Below are 17,983 nucleotides of genomic sequence, written 5' to 3'. Positions count from 1 at the left end.
CTAGAGTTTATGCAATTTAAAAAGCTAATGTTTCAGTTAGAATAAAATATTAGTATCTCCTCTTCCAAAGCACAAATGCAAGGAGAAAAGAAATAATTCATATTTGCTGTTTTATCTAAGTGCAAAAAACCCTTGCTGTATTTCTCCACATAGAGTTCTGGTTACATGAGTCTTACAGTTTATGAAGTGTGGGAATTCAGGCCACCAGCAAATGTCCAAGGATGAGAATGAGAATTCCAAAATAACAGATGAAATTGTATGTGAGGTAAAACAAATTCTAAGTGAAAATATTTCAAAATTCAATACAAATGAGTTTAGAATAATAGCCTGTCCTAATTCCCTTTATAATCCTTCTTAATGAGGTGTTGATGATACTAAATGAAGAGAGTTTTATTTTTTATTTATCCTATTTACCAATTCAAAACCCATCATGCTGTCAGCAATTTTACTTTAAAAGAAGAATTAAACACAGAGAAATGGTATTTGTGTTTATAAAAAAAAAACTTTTACTTAATAGTTTCACAAGCATCTTTGTGAAAATTATTTTTATGTAAATTTGATATCATGAAATATTTTTCAGTGATTTTTTTTGCCAAATTTAGCCTACCAACAATAAAACTTAATTCACAAATAAATATATCTTTAAAATTAAGATAAACCTTCAGTTGGTCTGATATAAAATTATATTTTCTTGCTACGAGATAAAAACAGCGAGTAATTTCAGAACACTATCTAAATCACAAAGACATATGCAATGTCCCTCAGCTATGTTTCCATCCTCAACCAAATCTTAATAGATTTAAAATTCACTTTATCTTTTTCCATATCAATTGAATCTTTTTGTATTTATTAGATGGAGAATAAAACCCCATATAAGTTTCTTTGACTATCAAAGTTGCTTCTGGTTTGAATTCCATTTTAAATGGAAAATATAATGCCTCAGTGATTAACTAGCATGCAACAAAGAACTTGGAAATTAGAAAACAATATAAGTTAACTGATATAGTTAAATATGCAGTCAATAATAATACAACATATATATATATATATATATATATATATATATATATATATATGTATGTATATATAAACTAATGTTTCTACAGCACATTGAAATATTCACACAGGGTCTCAGCAATTCTGTTCTAGCTTGTTGGGGCCACATTTCTTCATCTTGTATAGAATACACTGATACATGTCATTCCTGGGAGCTTGCAAGACCTATTCTTTAATCTCCAGATCACAGTCAGAAGCACACTTTGAAAATGTGGTGATAATGTTAGCAGACAGCATAGTACCAATGGGTCTGTTGAATGAATAATGAGAAAAAAACAGTAACACCAGTCAAAGTTCTGCAATTCTAGGATGCATATCTAACGCGCGTTTGAAATCTAGTCATTTTGTGTCTCATTTAAATATAAGAGTCTGTTTCTATCTTTAATCTTCCAATTTCAGGAAATTAGATGTAAAACTATCCTCATTCATTATAGGTACAGAATGATCAAAAGAATAGAAATTTCATCACAGAGCTAATTGCATTGTCAAATGACCTCATACATAATGCATCATTAAAAATGATCTATTCTATAATAATTGCACGCTGATAAAGGTTAAAATAGCTTTAACATGTGGGGAAAATTGTAATTGAAATAAATTTGCCAACTATGACGTTACTGGATAATATCTGAGTTTTATAAACTTTATTTAATGAAAGTGTTTATATATTTTGTGCAAAAAAAAATCTCCTGTGACATACACACTCTGAGACTGATATGAAACTAACTTTCAGAATACCATCAACATTGATCTTGGGTAATTAGCTCTTCAGATCACTGATCTTTAATTACAGTTGCTCAGCAAAAGTTATTTCATTCTCAAAGAATCAAGTATCAAGCAGGGAAAATCCTGTTATTTCTTTCTTGCTTCCAGTAAAGACTTCTTCATCAGTTCTTTTTTTTTTTTCTTTTTTGCAAATTCAATAAATTCAAATTCAATGGACCTATATAAAATAATATTAGATAGGAAATACCCAGTTTAACTATAGTTAAATCGGGACACAACCATTTTTGTCATAAAGCGCAGAGATAGGAGTAAGTTCTGGAATTCAAATACCAAAAACAGGAATAAAGTCCAAACAGAATAAGATTAAGTTCACATCAACCTACAAGATCATGCTGACCTCTTCTATGGAAGTAAATTTACGATAACATCACAAAACAAAGATAAGGTGATAGATAGTGTATGAAATACAAGACCATGAAAATAAAGTGTTGGTAAATCATGTATTGTCAGCCGTACAAGGTAGGTGAGTGAGGGACTGTCACACAGAAATTGTCTAATAATCACACTTTATCCAGTCAAAATGAGATTCAGTAATCATGAAGAACCTGCAATCGTAAGCATTTATTTTTCAATTGAAGTGATTCCTAATAATGATAAAGCATGATTGCTGCTGCTATTTTGCACTGAATCAAGAAAGGATACAGTGATTATGTTAATAGTATGATTTTGAGGTTTAAAAGTATAGTGCATGTGTTTCTGAAAGCTTATTCCCAAATATCAAGGTCATTCTATTAATGTTGACCTTAACTAATAAAGCAACAGACAAAGGCAGAGGAAAACTCTTAATCCTCTTGGTTTTGTGGGTTGACCCAGGAAAGTGTTCAGCCCTTTAAGGGAGGAAAGACCCAGTTATGACTCCAATCTGAGAGAGGTCTCAAACAACAAAAGCCATGAAAAATCTCACTTTCAAGGGTCAGAGAACAGAATTTAACTAAAAGATTTTAAACAGTGGAGAAAAGTATTTTTAATTAATAATCAGAGGGAATATTCAAATTAAAAAACGTATTTTGTCTCACAAGTTGGTCAATGAGTTGTCCCTATTTGCAAAACAATGTTACGACCTAAACAATGTTCATAATAAATTCCTAGGACATCCCACAAAACTTTGTTTGCTATAACATGTAGGACTTAATACACTATATTTAAAAAAAAAGTAAAGTCCTATTTTTAAAAAATACACAGACATAGCACACTGTAAAATAAAAAAAAAGCTGATGTTTAAATGAGAATACATTTAATGAGGAGAAAAGCCCATTACAATTTGGTCCTACTCTTATCTACTGCTACCTTATCTTCATTCTACTCCACTGCATCACCATTCCCTCATTTGTCCAGCCTTTTCCTGCCTCATTGTACTTGCAAATGTTGGATCCTCTACTTGTATAAATCTCTTACTTTTCACCTGGGATGCTTTACCATCCTCAAATTTAGATCAGCCAATCTGCAAAGCCAAACAATGTTTGCATCATCATCCTCTGGAGAAATAAGTATAAAGCATCATGATTTATCATTTTTATGATTCTCTCTTCCATTCACTTGTGAGGTCTTTTAGGAAAGAGGGGGAGACAGTATTCTTACTGTTCTTGGTATCTCTAGCACTGGCATCAGCAATGTGTCCCTTTTATTTTGATCCATGCATGAAGGCCAAGTAAATACCTGTATTACCCAAATTGTAATCAGGAAGAAATAGCTATATGTAGCTTTTAAAAACAACTTTAATGATGGATTAAACATGTAACAAGCTGATGAAAATAGAGATAAACTCATGTGATATGTTTCAATGGTGAAAAAAATTAGACACTAGCAAAAAATAAAATTATCCAGCTAATGTGTGAAATTTAAGAATCTTATGAAAAGGATATGTAAAGAACTAGAAAAATGTTATTTTATAATCTTATAAGGACTCAGCTTGGTTATAAATTACATGCAGAATCATGAATACATTAATGAACCTCTCTAGAAATAAATCAGTCAGAGTGGCACTCTATGTACAAGATGCCTTCTAGGCTAAGATTGTAATAATCAATAGTCTAAACAGTATGGAGAAACTTTGTTCCATGAAAATGCAGAAAGTTGTTGGACTAAGACATGGAATATCCTTTCCCCCAAAAGACAAAATATCAGGTTGGAAGGAAAAAATTTGCATCTGATATCAAAGTTTCTAAAGTCCGCATGGCATACGCCATAGGGATGCAATACAGTATGCAAAAGGTCTAAGCGTTAGGTTAGGTCCTAGTATACTGGTCTTAGGGAAATATATCAAGTGTGCAGTTCTTTATCATTCAGATGACAGCCACGCAAAATGTTTTGTTTTAGGCCTTCCTTTATAAAAGATGGTAGAATGTGAGGGTATTATCCTTAAAATGGCAGGCAGAAATCTATGAAATACTTAGAAAATACATAAATAAATAGATGATTGAATAGCTTTAAAAATGAAATCAAATGATACATTGCTTATTGATACAGTGGAAGGATAGCATTAATAGAAAAATGAATCTTTCAAAGGAGTTCAAGACAGTTCAGGGGTTTGGGTTTTTTACACGCTTAGATTTATAATTGAAATTCATTAACTCTAAGTAGTATTTATTGGGTATCTGATATCTGCCAGGAACCATTCTAGGAGCTGGAAATACAGCACTGAAAAACAAAAACAGAAACAAACCAGCAAACGAAAATACAAACAACCTCTCTGCTCCTATACAGTTTGTATGCTAATGTGTGCTGATAATGCTAAGGGGGGTGGAGAAGGTGCATTTAATAGGATATTAGGATAGAATCCCACTCTGACTAGGACAACATCAAGTCTAAAGCCAGACAAACTAGGTTGGACTACCAATTTCACCACTTTCTAGCTGTATGAACTAGGTCAAGATTCTTAAACTACCTGTCTTAGTTTTTAATCTATAAAATGGACATAATTAAATACCTATCTCATAACACTGTTATGAGGATAAAATAGATAAATAAAAGAGTGCCTGGTATACAGTAAAGTTTATATAGAGATCACTCTTCATATAGTTTGTAAATATCATAAAGATGTTAACTACTGCAAATTATACTAGGAAGTCAACCCATTACCATTCAAAATCCCAATGTATTTTTTTTATGAAACTGCATATCTGATGCTAAAAATTTATTTGGATGAATAGATAGCCAATATTCAAGACAAACTGAGAAGAGAACAAGGTGTGGGCATTTACCCTAAGAGACACAAGTTTTCTATAATAAAATATAAATGGAGTATTTAAGATATTATTTATGGGACTGAATTTAATTAGAAAACAGATCAAGAAAGAGTACAAGAAAAATCTATTGTAGATGATAAAAGTGTCATTTTTTTTCAATATGAAAGGATAAACTATTCAATAAATAGAAACTAAATACCAGGGATGCCAAAAATATATACACACATGACTTATATCCATCTTTTATTATTGGTATATATTATTACAATTTTAATAGTTTTTTCTTTTCTTAAAATGTATTTACATTTTTTTAGCACCCTCTGTATTATTGACTGATGCCTTATGCTACAAAGATAATTTCCAACAGGATACTGATGTAAATAAAAACAAATAATAAAAGCAAAACAAACATGTAACATTACCAGAAAAACATTCTTATGTTTATGAACTTGAAAATAATATTTAACTGTACAAAAGAATTGCCAACTATAAGACAAAAGACTGGTGATTGCCATATCAGTATAAAAAATGTAACAGAACTTTAAAAAACAAGAAAAGGCTTTGGAGAAGATGTCTTAAAAATATATAACAAGAAAGACTTGATTAGAAAATGCAGAAAACATATACTAATTAATTATTAAAGATATATAACCCAGTAGAAGAATGAATAAAGAAAATGAACACAATTTTTTTCTGGAGAGTAATATCAACGATATAGTGAAAAAAGAGTATCTTACCATCTTCCCTCCAAAAAACAGCAATTTAGATAATGACCCATGAATGAGACTGTCTCTGTGGAAGTCTGGGATTCTAGTGGAGAAGTTTGCACATACAGAGCAAAAAAAATCTGAGATTGGATGCATTGACAAGGGTAGGATAAACAGTTTCACTTGCCTTTGTCATCCTTCTCCCAAGGCAGCACAGCTAGGTGCCAAGACAGACTTTTCAGCCCCCGAGTTCTCTTATGTGGAAAAGTAAGAGCATGTAACCCAGCATCTGGCTTCACCATGTGTGTGGGATGCTACCAAGGAGACCCACATCCTTCTTGCCCCACCCAGAATATTATGATGTGCTACATGACTAGGGGTAAGAGAGTTATGCGGACAACAGCAGCTAGGGCACTCAGAGGGCACCTGAGATGGATCTACGTATCCAACAATGGATGAATGAATAAAAAAAAGTTACACACACACACACACACACACACACACATACACACAGTGGAATATTAGCTATAAAAAGAAGAAAACCCTGCCATTCACAATAACATGATGGAACTTGAGGTCAATATGCTAAGTGAGAGAGGTCAGACAGAAATATAAGCACTCTATGTTCTCACTTACATATGGAATCTGAAAAATCCAAACTCATAGAAACAGAGTAGAATGTCAGTTGCCAGGAAGAAACAGGGAGCTGGTAGATGAAGGGTATAAACTTCCAGTTGCAAGATAACTTCCTGGGAATGTAACATACATTACGCTGACTAGAGTTAACAATATTGTATCATATACTTGAAAGTTGCTAAGAGAGGAGAACTTAAATTTTCTCACTGAAAGCTGTTTCTCACTGTGAGCTGAACGATATGTTAATTAACCTTATTGTGGTAATCATTTTTCAATATATACATATACCAAATTATCATGTTGTAAACTAAACTCACACGACGTTATATATCAATTATCTGTCAATAAATATGAAAAAAATTAAGTACTAAAAATAAATACATAAACTAGCACTCAAAACTACAAGACACCCAAATTATATATATATATATATATATATATATATATATATATATATATATATAGAGAGAGAGAGAGAGAGAGAGAGAGAGAGAGAGAGAGAGAGAGAGAGAGAGAGAGAGAGAGAGAGAGAGAGAGAGAGAGAGAGAGAGAGAAACAGCAAAAAGACCTGAATGAAGAAGCTAGTAACAAAGAAAGTGCAAGATCACATAAGACACCATTTCTGATCGACTAGATTGACAGAAATTTAAGTGACCAACAATATCAAATGCTAGCAATGATGCAGGGTAAAGGAAAACATCACAAACTGCCAGGGAAAAGCATACTGGGTATAAACATGGTGAGGAGTAATTTGGCAGTAAATAGTAAAAATAAAAGAAGCCTACCCTATGATGTTGTATAATAATTCCATTCCCTACCAGCCTCTCTAGAGCCATGCTGCTGAGCGTGGCTGCTGCTCGGCGGCTGATTCCCATAACTTTGCAGTAAGTTAAGGAGCTTCTGATGTAAATCAACTATAGCTATGGCAGTAAAGTCATGCTTTCATTTAGTTAGTTGACTTTTTTTTTTTTCAATAAGACTTTTTTGATGAATTAAGTAGTGTTAATTTACACTCTGGCTCAAGTTCTTTATCTACTCATCATGCACTATGTGGGGCAGTGCTCAAGACAATTGGATGAAAAGAATAATTTTCAGGATGATATGAAAGGCAACATACCTCACATACAGAGTAGTTTTAAATATTGCACATGCTCCAAACATATTCATATACCTTTATTTAGAAATAAACAGGCGGATGATACATTAAAAGCTCATGCTCATTACTGCTTGAGCAGAGAATGGAGGCTGGAAATCTCAATTTTATTTCTAATCTTTTATTTCTATAATTAAAGAGGAAGAAAATGTGCCAATATTAACAACTTCAGTGTTGGGTGCTAAGTGTTTGGGAGAGTATTATGGGGAAAACAGTATTTTGTCATGGTTTAGAGGGTGGAGGGTTGTATCAAGAGTCAGATTGCCTGACTACTCCATTCTCTGCTACTTAGTAGATGCTTGGCCTTACATTTGTGCCTCAGTTTCCTCATCTATAAATGGGGATACTAGTATGTAACTCATTAGCAAATACATTCACAATAAATGTTAGTGTGTATCATTTTATGCTATATTTCTTTCTCTTTGTTTTTGTGTGAAACCACTGAGGAGGCAAATATTTAAGACAAACTTAATACTTTGGATTTAAAGGTTTTAAAATACTGGTGTATGAGGAAGAGGGATGGTTAGTGGAAAGAGATAGAACACATCAGCTTTGAGTTTTAGTGGTCATCTACTATTTAAATAACTGTGATAAAAGTCATTTATTCCTTCAGAACCTCAGTCTTCTCATGAGAGCAAATAAGTGTTACCATGATTCTGTAATTCTGTTGTAAATAAATTGGATTAGTTCAGTAAATATATATGTTCTCCTTTTATCTATTTTAAAATAGTAAATAAGATCTCCAAAGTAGTATTTTTAATATACTTATAGTTCCTTCCATTGAGTTTTTTTTGTTGTTTTTTGTTTGTTTGTTTGTTTGTTTGTTGTTGTTTTTAGCATTCCTATTGCATCTAGAGTTTTCTTTGCTGGATTTTGTATAACTTTTAATCATTTAAACAAAGTTTATTTTAATAATCAATGCTAAAGTTATACACAATGCCTCTTTAGTGAATTTTCAAGTAAGCTTAGCCTTCAGATTAAGTATCTTTTCTTGGATAAATTATTTTCTATATAGGAATTGCTTTTGAGCACAGAATCACAAATCTATATACTACTAATAACTTGCTTCAATTTTATTTCTTTCAGCCCATTTTTTTCCCTCTAGGAAAGAAGGTGTGTGTGTGTGTGTGTGTGTGTGTGTGTGTGTGTGTGTGTGTGTCTGAATGAGAGATTTCTTTAAATTGACCAGCTGTTATTAGAGTAGAAAGACACTTCCAAAAATCAAAACAGAACAGTAGATGATTTACTTAAGAAATACTCTTTTAAATTCAAAAGAAAAAGGAAAAAAAGATGCAAGTGTTATGAAAGCAGAAGTAGGTATGGAGAACAATTCATGAAACTCAAATGCCGTAATTATAGGTCTTTTTAAAAGAAGAAAACGGAACAAACAGAAAAGAAACAATGATAGATGGCATAATAAAAGATGACGTTTGGCAGGCAAAAAAAAAAGAAAACAAACAAAAAAAAACTGTCCTTGGCAAATTGAAAAGGTTCCTTATGGCAAAAGTCAAAACAAATGTGAATGAATTCACATTGGATATGTCTTGGGGGAAATCCTAAGGGAAGGGAAAAAAAAAAAAAATTGCTTCTCCTGACATATAAGCCGAGGAAACAGTTAAGCTTGAAAGTATGTTAGCAACAAAAAGTCAAACATGATCATCATGAATGATACATGACAATAGAGTTTTTAAAATATTTAACAAGAAAATGTTTTTCACCTGATAATTTAAGTCGCCTAAGCTGTTAAAGTGTAAAAATAATAGAAATATATTTTCATAAACAAAATTTTTCAAAAATTAGAGATGAACTAAAATATGAAAATCAGGACATAATTAAGGATTATAATGACTTGGAAAAATATAAAAATTAAATCAAGAATGTTACAAAGGAACAATAAATATATTTGCTTCAGAATTATGAGAATTACCTTCATCAACATTGGATGATGATCGTAATGTCAAACTCTTTAAATTTTTGACCAAAAAAAACCATCTGGTTTGAACATAGAATTCTATTTTCTGTTAAACTAGCATTCAAAAGGAGACAACGACTTTCTTTCTGAGGTGATGAAAATGTTCTAAAATTGATTGCGATGATGATTGTACAACTTGGAATATATTTTAGAAACTACTGAATTGTACAACTTAAAAGCATGAATTTTATGAATGTGCACTATATCACAATAGAGCTGTTTTTTTTGTTTATTTGTTTATTTATCTTTTTAAGGAGACAAAAGAAAATGGATTTGCATGGGAGAAACAAAAATTCATCACCTAAAGGCAGATTTACTATGCAAGAAACAGTGACAGAAAACGTCAAAAACCATATGATTCCACCGATGTGTGGGATATAAAACTGAAGAATAATAAAGGGAAAAGACAAAAAAAACAAAGAAACAAAAACTCATAGACATCCACAAAGTTTAGTCGTTACCAGAGGGTAAGGCGGGAGGGGTGGTAGAAGAGGGTAAAAGGGATCAAATACAGACATGGTGATGGAAGGAGAACTGACAATGTGATATAGATGATGTACTACAGGATTGTACACCTGAAACATATGTAACTTTATTAATCGTTGTCACCCCGATAAACTTCAATTAAAAAGGAAAAAAAAAAAAAGAAAGAAAGGAAAGAAAACAGTCAGGAGTAAAGGGAAAATAGGAAAACAAGACTTAAAACAATAATGGTGGCCTGAGGCTTTGTGTACTCTCAGATGATTCCAAAGATAAAATTTGGGAGTTTGAGGGAGGGCAGGGAAAGTATGTTAAGACTGGGGTTGTAAGTTGGCAGAGAACAGAAATGCCAACTCTAGACACTGATTAAAAAAAAAAAAAAGTTTAACTATACATGTTCTGTTCAACAATACCATTTAAGGAATTATAAATAAAGTACATAACCAAAATTCTAGACAAATGATACCAAAAACTAATTAATTATGAAAGATAAACAACACAACCAACAAGCAAGCAAGATAAGTAGGAAACGCAAAGTAACTGTTAAAGTACAAACAAATCACAGCGGAATTAAGAAGTACTAAAAAGAAGGACAAGATTACATGAACACACAGATAGCTCTTCAGACTAAACCTGTAAGGGGATGTAATGCAGAATGAGACATTTGTGAACAGCACAAAAGGATAATGGTGTGCGGAATATATAGAAAAAGGAGAGGAAGGATAAAACACCATCTCAGGGAAGGAAGTTGGGAGGGAAAGAGGAAGTGAGAGAGAGAGAACTTGTGTGGAGGGGCCTGGGTGCACATTCACGGGGAACTTGATTTCATGTTTTTTTCCATGTAATATTTATATATACATATATATAGTGTGTGTGATAGTGTGAACTTTTACATAAGAATGACCATGTACATTACTTCTTGTATAATATACGAGCAGAACAAAATGAGGAGAAAAATGAGAAGTTGTCAAAATTAAGCGCTCCCTAAATAACCGTAGTCCCAGAAAAATTTATAGCTGACCCCATCAAGTGTTTAAACTTAGGTTAATCCTGATGTTTTTTGTAAAAAATATATTCGAGAAACTATTTGAAAGAAAAAAAAAAAATAACTCTGGCCTCAGAAGCCATCAAAGAATATACTTAAAAAGAAAAGTCCTTTCTTAGGTATATTTATCAAAATCGCATACAAAATGTGAAAAAATATAATCCAGTTACATATCATAACATTAAGTCAAGAAATGTGATAAAAGTCCTATTCGCCAAAATTGTTACAACTCTTTAATAAGTAAAATAAGATGTTGATTGAAGAAGGCATTTGCTTGGTTCTCTAACTCTCCCTCACCATCAATGCTAAAACAAATGTCACTTTGTTTATGAAACAAATAAGATAAGTTCAGAACAGGAGTTTATCGTTTCTCCTTAGTAAAATCCATTAAAATGACAGTAACGGGAAAGAATAAATGTCTACACAACAAAGGAATTCAGGATGAAAATATTAAGGGCAACAACATATAGCAAGCCATCACTGGAAGAAGAAACATCAGTGGATACGCTGCAGCTCCTGAAGCTAAGCAGAGGAAGCCACTGCACAGAAAACACAAACAGGTGCACTAACATGAGGAAGGAGCATAGCTTGCTAAAATCTGGACAAACATGTCAATATATGTGGAAGTTTCCAGTGCTCCGGGGAACTGAAAACAGCCCCTGACATACCCTTCTGTACTCTGGTTTGTGGAAGACTCAACAGTCATGTGTTGATCCAGGGCAAAACCAAGGTTTCTCACAAATAAACCAGCAAGCACACTGAAGACACTTTTCTGAGAAACTTGGAAATGACTGGCTTCGGAAATGTTACTACAGTGCAAAGCTTTCCTCATTTTGCTATTTTTGTGTTCCTAGAAAGTTATTGCTTATAAAGATCACAGTTGTTGTTTAAAATCACCTTATTCTAAGTATAAAGAGAACCAAGGATCACTGGACACCGAAGAAGTATTAGCGGCAAAATAATCACAAAACTTTGTACTACCAACTTCAGGAAATACATTCAGAAGAAATTTCAGACATATTTTTAAAATTTCAACATATTTTATGTCAAATGAAAATGAGAAAACTATTCCAAAGTTCTGTGTACTTAAACTATCTTTCCTAGTGGAATTACCTGCATAGGGAAAAAGAAAGTACCTTAATGAAATGGAGAAAGATTCTAACTACATAAAAATAACTCACAGGAAGGTTAACAGGGGACTTTGTAATTTATCTTTACATTCTAAAAGATGACATTTGATCTGGCAAAGGTGAAAATAGACTAATGGACAAGTACTTCAGAAAATAATTGTGTTAAATTGTTGAGAGGCGAATATTAAGTAATTTATAAGCATTAGCCTAATTTAAACATTAGAGAAAGTCGTAAAGATGGAAAGTGATGTATTTCTAAATTTATACTATTAGACTGGATTTAAAAAGTGAAATAAATGAAACCGCACATACCACAACTAAAATTAAAAAGACTGACAATCCCACATATTAGTAAGGGTGTAAAGCAAAAGGCACTCTAAGGGAGGTGACAACTGGTACAACCATGTTAGAAAACAGCTTGGCCTTATCTATAAGAGGCAATGATCTGACTCCCTATGACTTACTTACAGGTCCATACCCCCAAAAATGTGTTCACATGTGCTCCAGAAGACATGCACAAGAATGATATTGGCAGAATTATTTATAACAGTAAAAAGCTAGGAACAACTCAGATGTCCATCAGTCACATGGATAAATTGAATATGGTGTATTTATGTGTTGATATACTATAAAATAACAAATATGTAAATGGCTAAACATGTCTAACATGTACAATTCTCACAAATAAGACATGGGTCAAAAGAATACGTACTCGTACATATTGTATGATTATATTTGTATAAAGTTGAAAAATAATCAAAACAAAAATACAGTGAGTGAGAAGTCACATATCAGAAATTTCTTTTTAAATATGTTATTATATCTATTCTACAACATATGGTTAGGAATAGATCAATTTTGATAAATTGATAAATTCACCAAAATCTATATATTCTGAACATATTTCTGTATCAAATTTTAATTGCACATTTCATGTGAATACAAACAAGTTATAAATTTCTAGAGAAGATTTAATTGAGAATACTTGTATCACTCATTAACATATTTCTGGATGAAGAATATTTGCCTTTAATTTTTCATTTGCAAAGTTTAAAGTACTATAAAGTGAATATGCCTCATATTATTTAAAGCTACTCAAATTAAAGTTTAGGTAAATTTTGTTCATCCATTTATTCATTAAACTATTCATTAACTCATTAGTTACTCAACACACATAAATTGGAACTTAAACTATACCAGCTCATAATATTCCTGCTCTCATGCAGCCAGTCTGTCTCATGCAGCCAGTCTGTTCAGGGAGAAAGACATCCAAGCAGAATAATAATATAATATATAAATACTGTATTATTATTCAGAGTATCTGTTAATGTATCAGGGTAGTACATCTGTTACACTATAACAGCAGAGAAGTTGGAGCAAGTAATGTACCTTAAGAGGGCCAGAGACAGCTTTGTAGAGAATTTGACATTAGAACTGAGTTTTGAATCTGTGAATTATTCAATTTGAAAAGATTTCTTGATTCACCAAAATATAGTTTTTAAAAAAAATAAGTATATACAACAAGATACTGAAAATAAGCCATTGAATCAGCTTGTTGAATTATTATAAATATATATTTTTTGTTCCTATGTGAGCTCTAACAATGTTTAAACTCAGATCATCAAAATAATCTAGAATTACACAATGAAGAAACTCCTTTAGATGTCATACATGTTTACCAAATTTGTTATTTAAAGGAATACTGTTATCCAATAGTACTTCATTTATACAGAAACTAAGATCTCTTCAGACAGATGCAAATGCCTTATATACACATCTTACACAACTGAACGATTGATGAAAGGCAAATTCAACCATGTGCCAGATATTAAACAGTATTTAAAAAGAATAACCTAGAAATTTGTAATGAGCCAAATACAATTTAATTTCACAAGATGACGTGAGATTTGTTTTCTAGGAAGGGAAAAGCCCAGCTTGCTGAGAATGTTAGATTTATCTGTTTCCATAGTTTAATAAATATAATTTAACTCAATTTAAGTGTTAAAAGATATGATAAACTGAAGGGATACTAGAAGAGAGTAACTAGTATTTTTGGGTTCCTGAAAAAAAAATTAAAGGGTTATACAGAGAATAACTAAGGTATAGGAGAAGGTTTAACCAGAAGAAAAGAAATCCATTTGAAAAGATATTGATGGGAAGTGCAGATTCATTTGACCATTTCACAGTGGAAAACTAAGCTCTGTAAGTTACAAAGGGATCATTTAATGATCAGAAAAAATATTAATTATAAAATAGTTATCTTAATCATTATTAAGTGATCTTTAAAAATAAAGACCTGTCTAAATAGTAGTTAAATCCAAAGCACATGAACGATATAACTATTGTTCAAAAATCATAAATATGTGATAATGAATGAAATATTTTGCTCTTGGAGTAATATTGAGCTGGGCAGGCCTAAAGGGTTCCTTAAATTCTATGACCCATGAATTTCTTGCTTCACACAGTGTACAGGGAGATAGCTCCTACAGGAATCTAATAGGACCCCCTCGATTTGGGATGCCAGGGACTTAAGAAAGAAGTCTATATTTGTTTATACAGGCAGATGAAATGAGTTTGGAACTCAAGTTCCACAGTGATGAGAAAAAGATCCATTGTCAAGAGATATTTCTGGAGGCTGTGACATCCAAGATCAAGTTGCTGGCAGATTTGGTGTCTAGTAAGAGAACACTTTCTGGTTAACAGATCGATTTCTTTTCACTCTTTCTGTATATGGAGGAAGGGTAAGACAGCTCCTTCAGGCCTCTTTTTTAAGGGCACCAATCCCATTCATGAGGTCTCTGCCCTGAAGACTGGATCAGCTCCCAAAGAATCCCACATCAAATACCATCACATTGGGAATTAAGTTTCAAAGTATAATTTTGGGGGGACAGAAACATGGCAGAAGCCATCTGCTTAAACTGGAAAATCTGAAACAACAGCAGCAACAAAAATCCATTTAGTTTTGAGCTATGTCAGAATTATTTTTAGCTAAAGCTAAGCAAAGGAGGAATGATGCAGGAATTTGCAGATAAAAATCTGTTGTAATTGATATAAAGGTTAGCTGAGACCAGGTGATGGACATAACTGCCAAAGAAGGCAAGTACATGAGAAAAATGCCATTTCAGTCACTGACCATAATCTGGACTAAAATCCAAAGTAGTATTTAGAAATTTCTTCTCAGTTTTTAGGAATATCTTCCATATAAGCAACAGAAGAACAACCATCAGAAGAGAGAGCTACGGGGTGGGAAAATTGTCAATTGTAATTATTCCAAAGGGTCCATACTTAGGATAACAGCAATTGAATTAATTGGGTTGATTATAAAAATGTATTATCTTCAGCAATCTAAACACTTATCTAATTCATTAATATTAAGTATGAGGCTATTCAAAGAGCACTTCATGTCACAGATTTCTACTGTGAGATATAAAAATCTACCAAAAAAAAAAAAACCACAGAAAAATCTGCCAAATAGTCATTAAGTCCTCCAAGAAGTCAATGACAAGTTTAGTATTTAAATGAATTGTTAATTAACCTGTGATGTGCATATCCCTTCATTTATCTGTTTATTTTATACGTATATAATGTATACATAATAATCTATGTGTATATGCATTTATACATACATATTCTTAAATACATGTACAGAAACTTGCCCTTGAACACATATCTAAATTTGAGGATTTGAGGGAAAAATATAATGTGGGACATAATATGCCAGTGGTGTGACCTAAGCCATTTAAAGTTCCCACCTAGAAATTTCTGAAAGTCTATTTTTTGGCCAAGATTCTCATTTGTATTCAAAATTAATAGTTTATTTAAATCAAATGAGAAGTATAATTATGTGTTATTTGTCATTCTCTTGACACTTTATACTTCCATGTATGGTCTCACACATATCAATTTTTTTTTTTACTACCAGGAAAATGTACCTGTTTTCATTTATCTGCCATGGACTGTGGGAGTGGAATACAGTGGATACCACTATTCTTCCTCTGTGCATCCTATTGCATTGCTCATGGCAATTTAACAGGAATAGAATGATTTCCAAGTTTCCCACTATACAATCTTCATCATTGATGAGGATATGAAAAATAATGGGAAAAGCACAGCACTTTGATTCTGAGAAAGGACTAGGCATCAAAACACCAAAGTTTGATTCTGGATTCTGATTTTAGTGCTCATTAACTGTATGATCTTGTCATTTCTGTAAAAAAAAAAAAAAAAAAAAAAAAAAGTAGCAAATAAAATTATCAAGTTCCTTCATAAGGTTACAATGAGGAAAATTATGAAGCACTTAACACAGCACCGAGCATCCAATAAACATCCAATAAACTTAAGCAGCTATAATAATGTTAGCAATAGATGATGTTTCAGAGCTTATAGTGATCCAGGCATCACCAATGGCAGTACTGATTCCTATCCTTAATTCACCCATCACCCTGCAGAAAACAACTTCTTGCTTGATTTCCATTTATTGCTGTGATATTAGTGACTTTACCTCATAAGCTGTATTGTATTTGAGCGATTTTCTTATTTTTCACTCGTGTTCATGCATTTTCTACACTGCTGAATAAGGACATCAGAATTGGAGAGAGGAAAATGGGCTCCTTGTGCATTATCAAGAGCCTTAAGTTCTCACTGCCTTTCAAGACACTTGGATAAAGGAATAAAACCAGGAGGCTCAAGTGGCAAGGATGATGTACCTCTAACAAACTTGTACGTACCAAACAGCACAGCATCTATATACCAGGATATGTTAGAAATAAAATATACTTGTAATCTACAATAAAATTATTTCATAATTCAGAAAATATAGTATAATTAACAAAGGATAAATAGAAATGAACAGCACAATCAAGACTTTTGAATTAATATATAAATATAGAACGATTCAGCCTTTGAACATGTATGTGTATGTGTGTGTGTGTGTGTGTGTCCTATGTTTACAGAATATTTTACAAATCTGTCACATATTTGGCCACAAGCAAAAACGTAACAGCTTTTTTAAAAAGTAGTTACAAATGGACATCTTTACTTGGAAATTAAAACAGGAATAACCAGATTAAATTGCTCCTTGGATCAAAAGAAATCACTAAGTACTAGGAAAGTAATGAAATCTTAATTTTCCTAACAAAAATGATGAGACACAGTAAAAGCTGTTCTAAGAATAAAATGCATGACCGTAAATGTTTTCTTTATTAAAGAAGATAGAAAAATAGAACTTAGTACAAATAAAAACATTAGAAAGAGAACTATAGGATATAACAAAATAAACAAGATGGATAAATTAATAAGGTGAAAGCCTGAAACTAACTAAATAGGAAAAATAGCAGAAAGGATATGTAAAGCCCAAAATGTATTTGTAAGATAAATATGTTGCAAGCCTGATTAATATATATGTTGGAAAAGGAGGGGGGCTACACCAACATGTTAGGAATAAGAAAAGATAAGTAAGTTTACATCTGATACGATTAGATGTTGAAGAAAATACTAAACACTTTTATAACAACACATTTTAAATCTGAGAGAAAATGAATGGTTTCTGTTTCAGTTTCTAATATTAACTCAAGAAGGATTAGAACACTTGAATAGCTCTATTACAAGAGTAGAAACTGGAAGGGAGATTAAATATGTACCATTGGAAAAGGCATTAAGAGCAGTTGGGTTCACAGAGGACACTGATATAATCCTTACAGGAGGCATAATTTCCATTTTATTCACAATGCATCTGAGTCTAGAAGAAGAAAGTTCTCATTAATTTTATGATCTACTGTAATTGTGATTAAAAAATGAAAAACTGAGACCAGTCTCACTTATTGCATAATCAAAA

At 32.2% G+C, this 17,983-nt stretch overlaps 1 protein-coding gene across 13 annotated transcripts in view; it reads right to left on the bottom strand.

The window, feature by feature from the left end:
* Positions 1-17,983, bottom strand: part of TENM3 (teneurin transmembrane protein 3) — a 2,441,918-nt gene that overhangs the window by 2,232,525 nt on the left and 191,410 nt on the right. The window lies entirely within an intron of this gene.

Source organism: Rhinolophus sinicus, chromosome 16 (genome assembly GCF_057876585.1).
Source record: "Rhinolophus sinicus isolate RSI-liver-muscle chromosome 16, RSI-T2T, whole genome shotgun sequence".
In the NCBI taxonomy this organism is placed as follows: Eukaryota; Metazoa; Chordata; class Mammalia; order Chiroptera; family Rhinolophidae; genus Rhinolophus; species Rhinolophus sinicus.
This window is presented reverse-complemented; position numbering and strand designations above follow the sequence as displayed.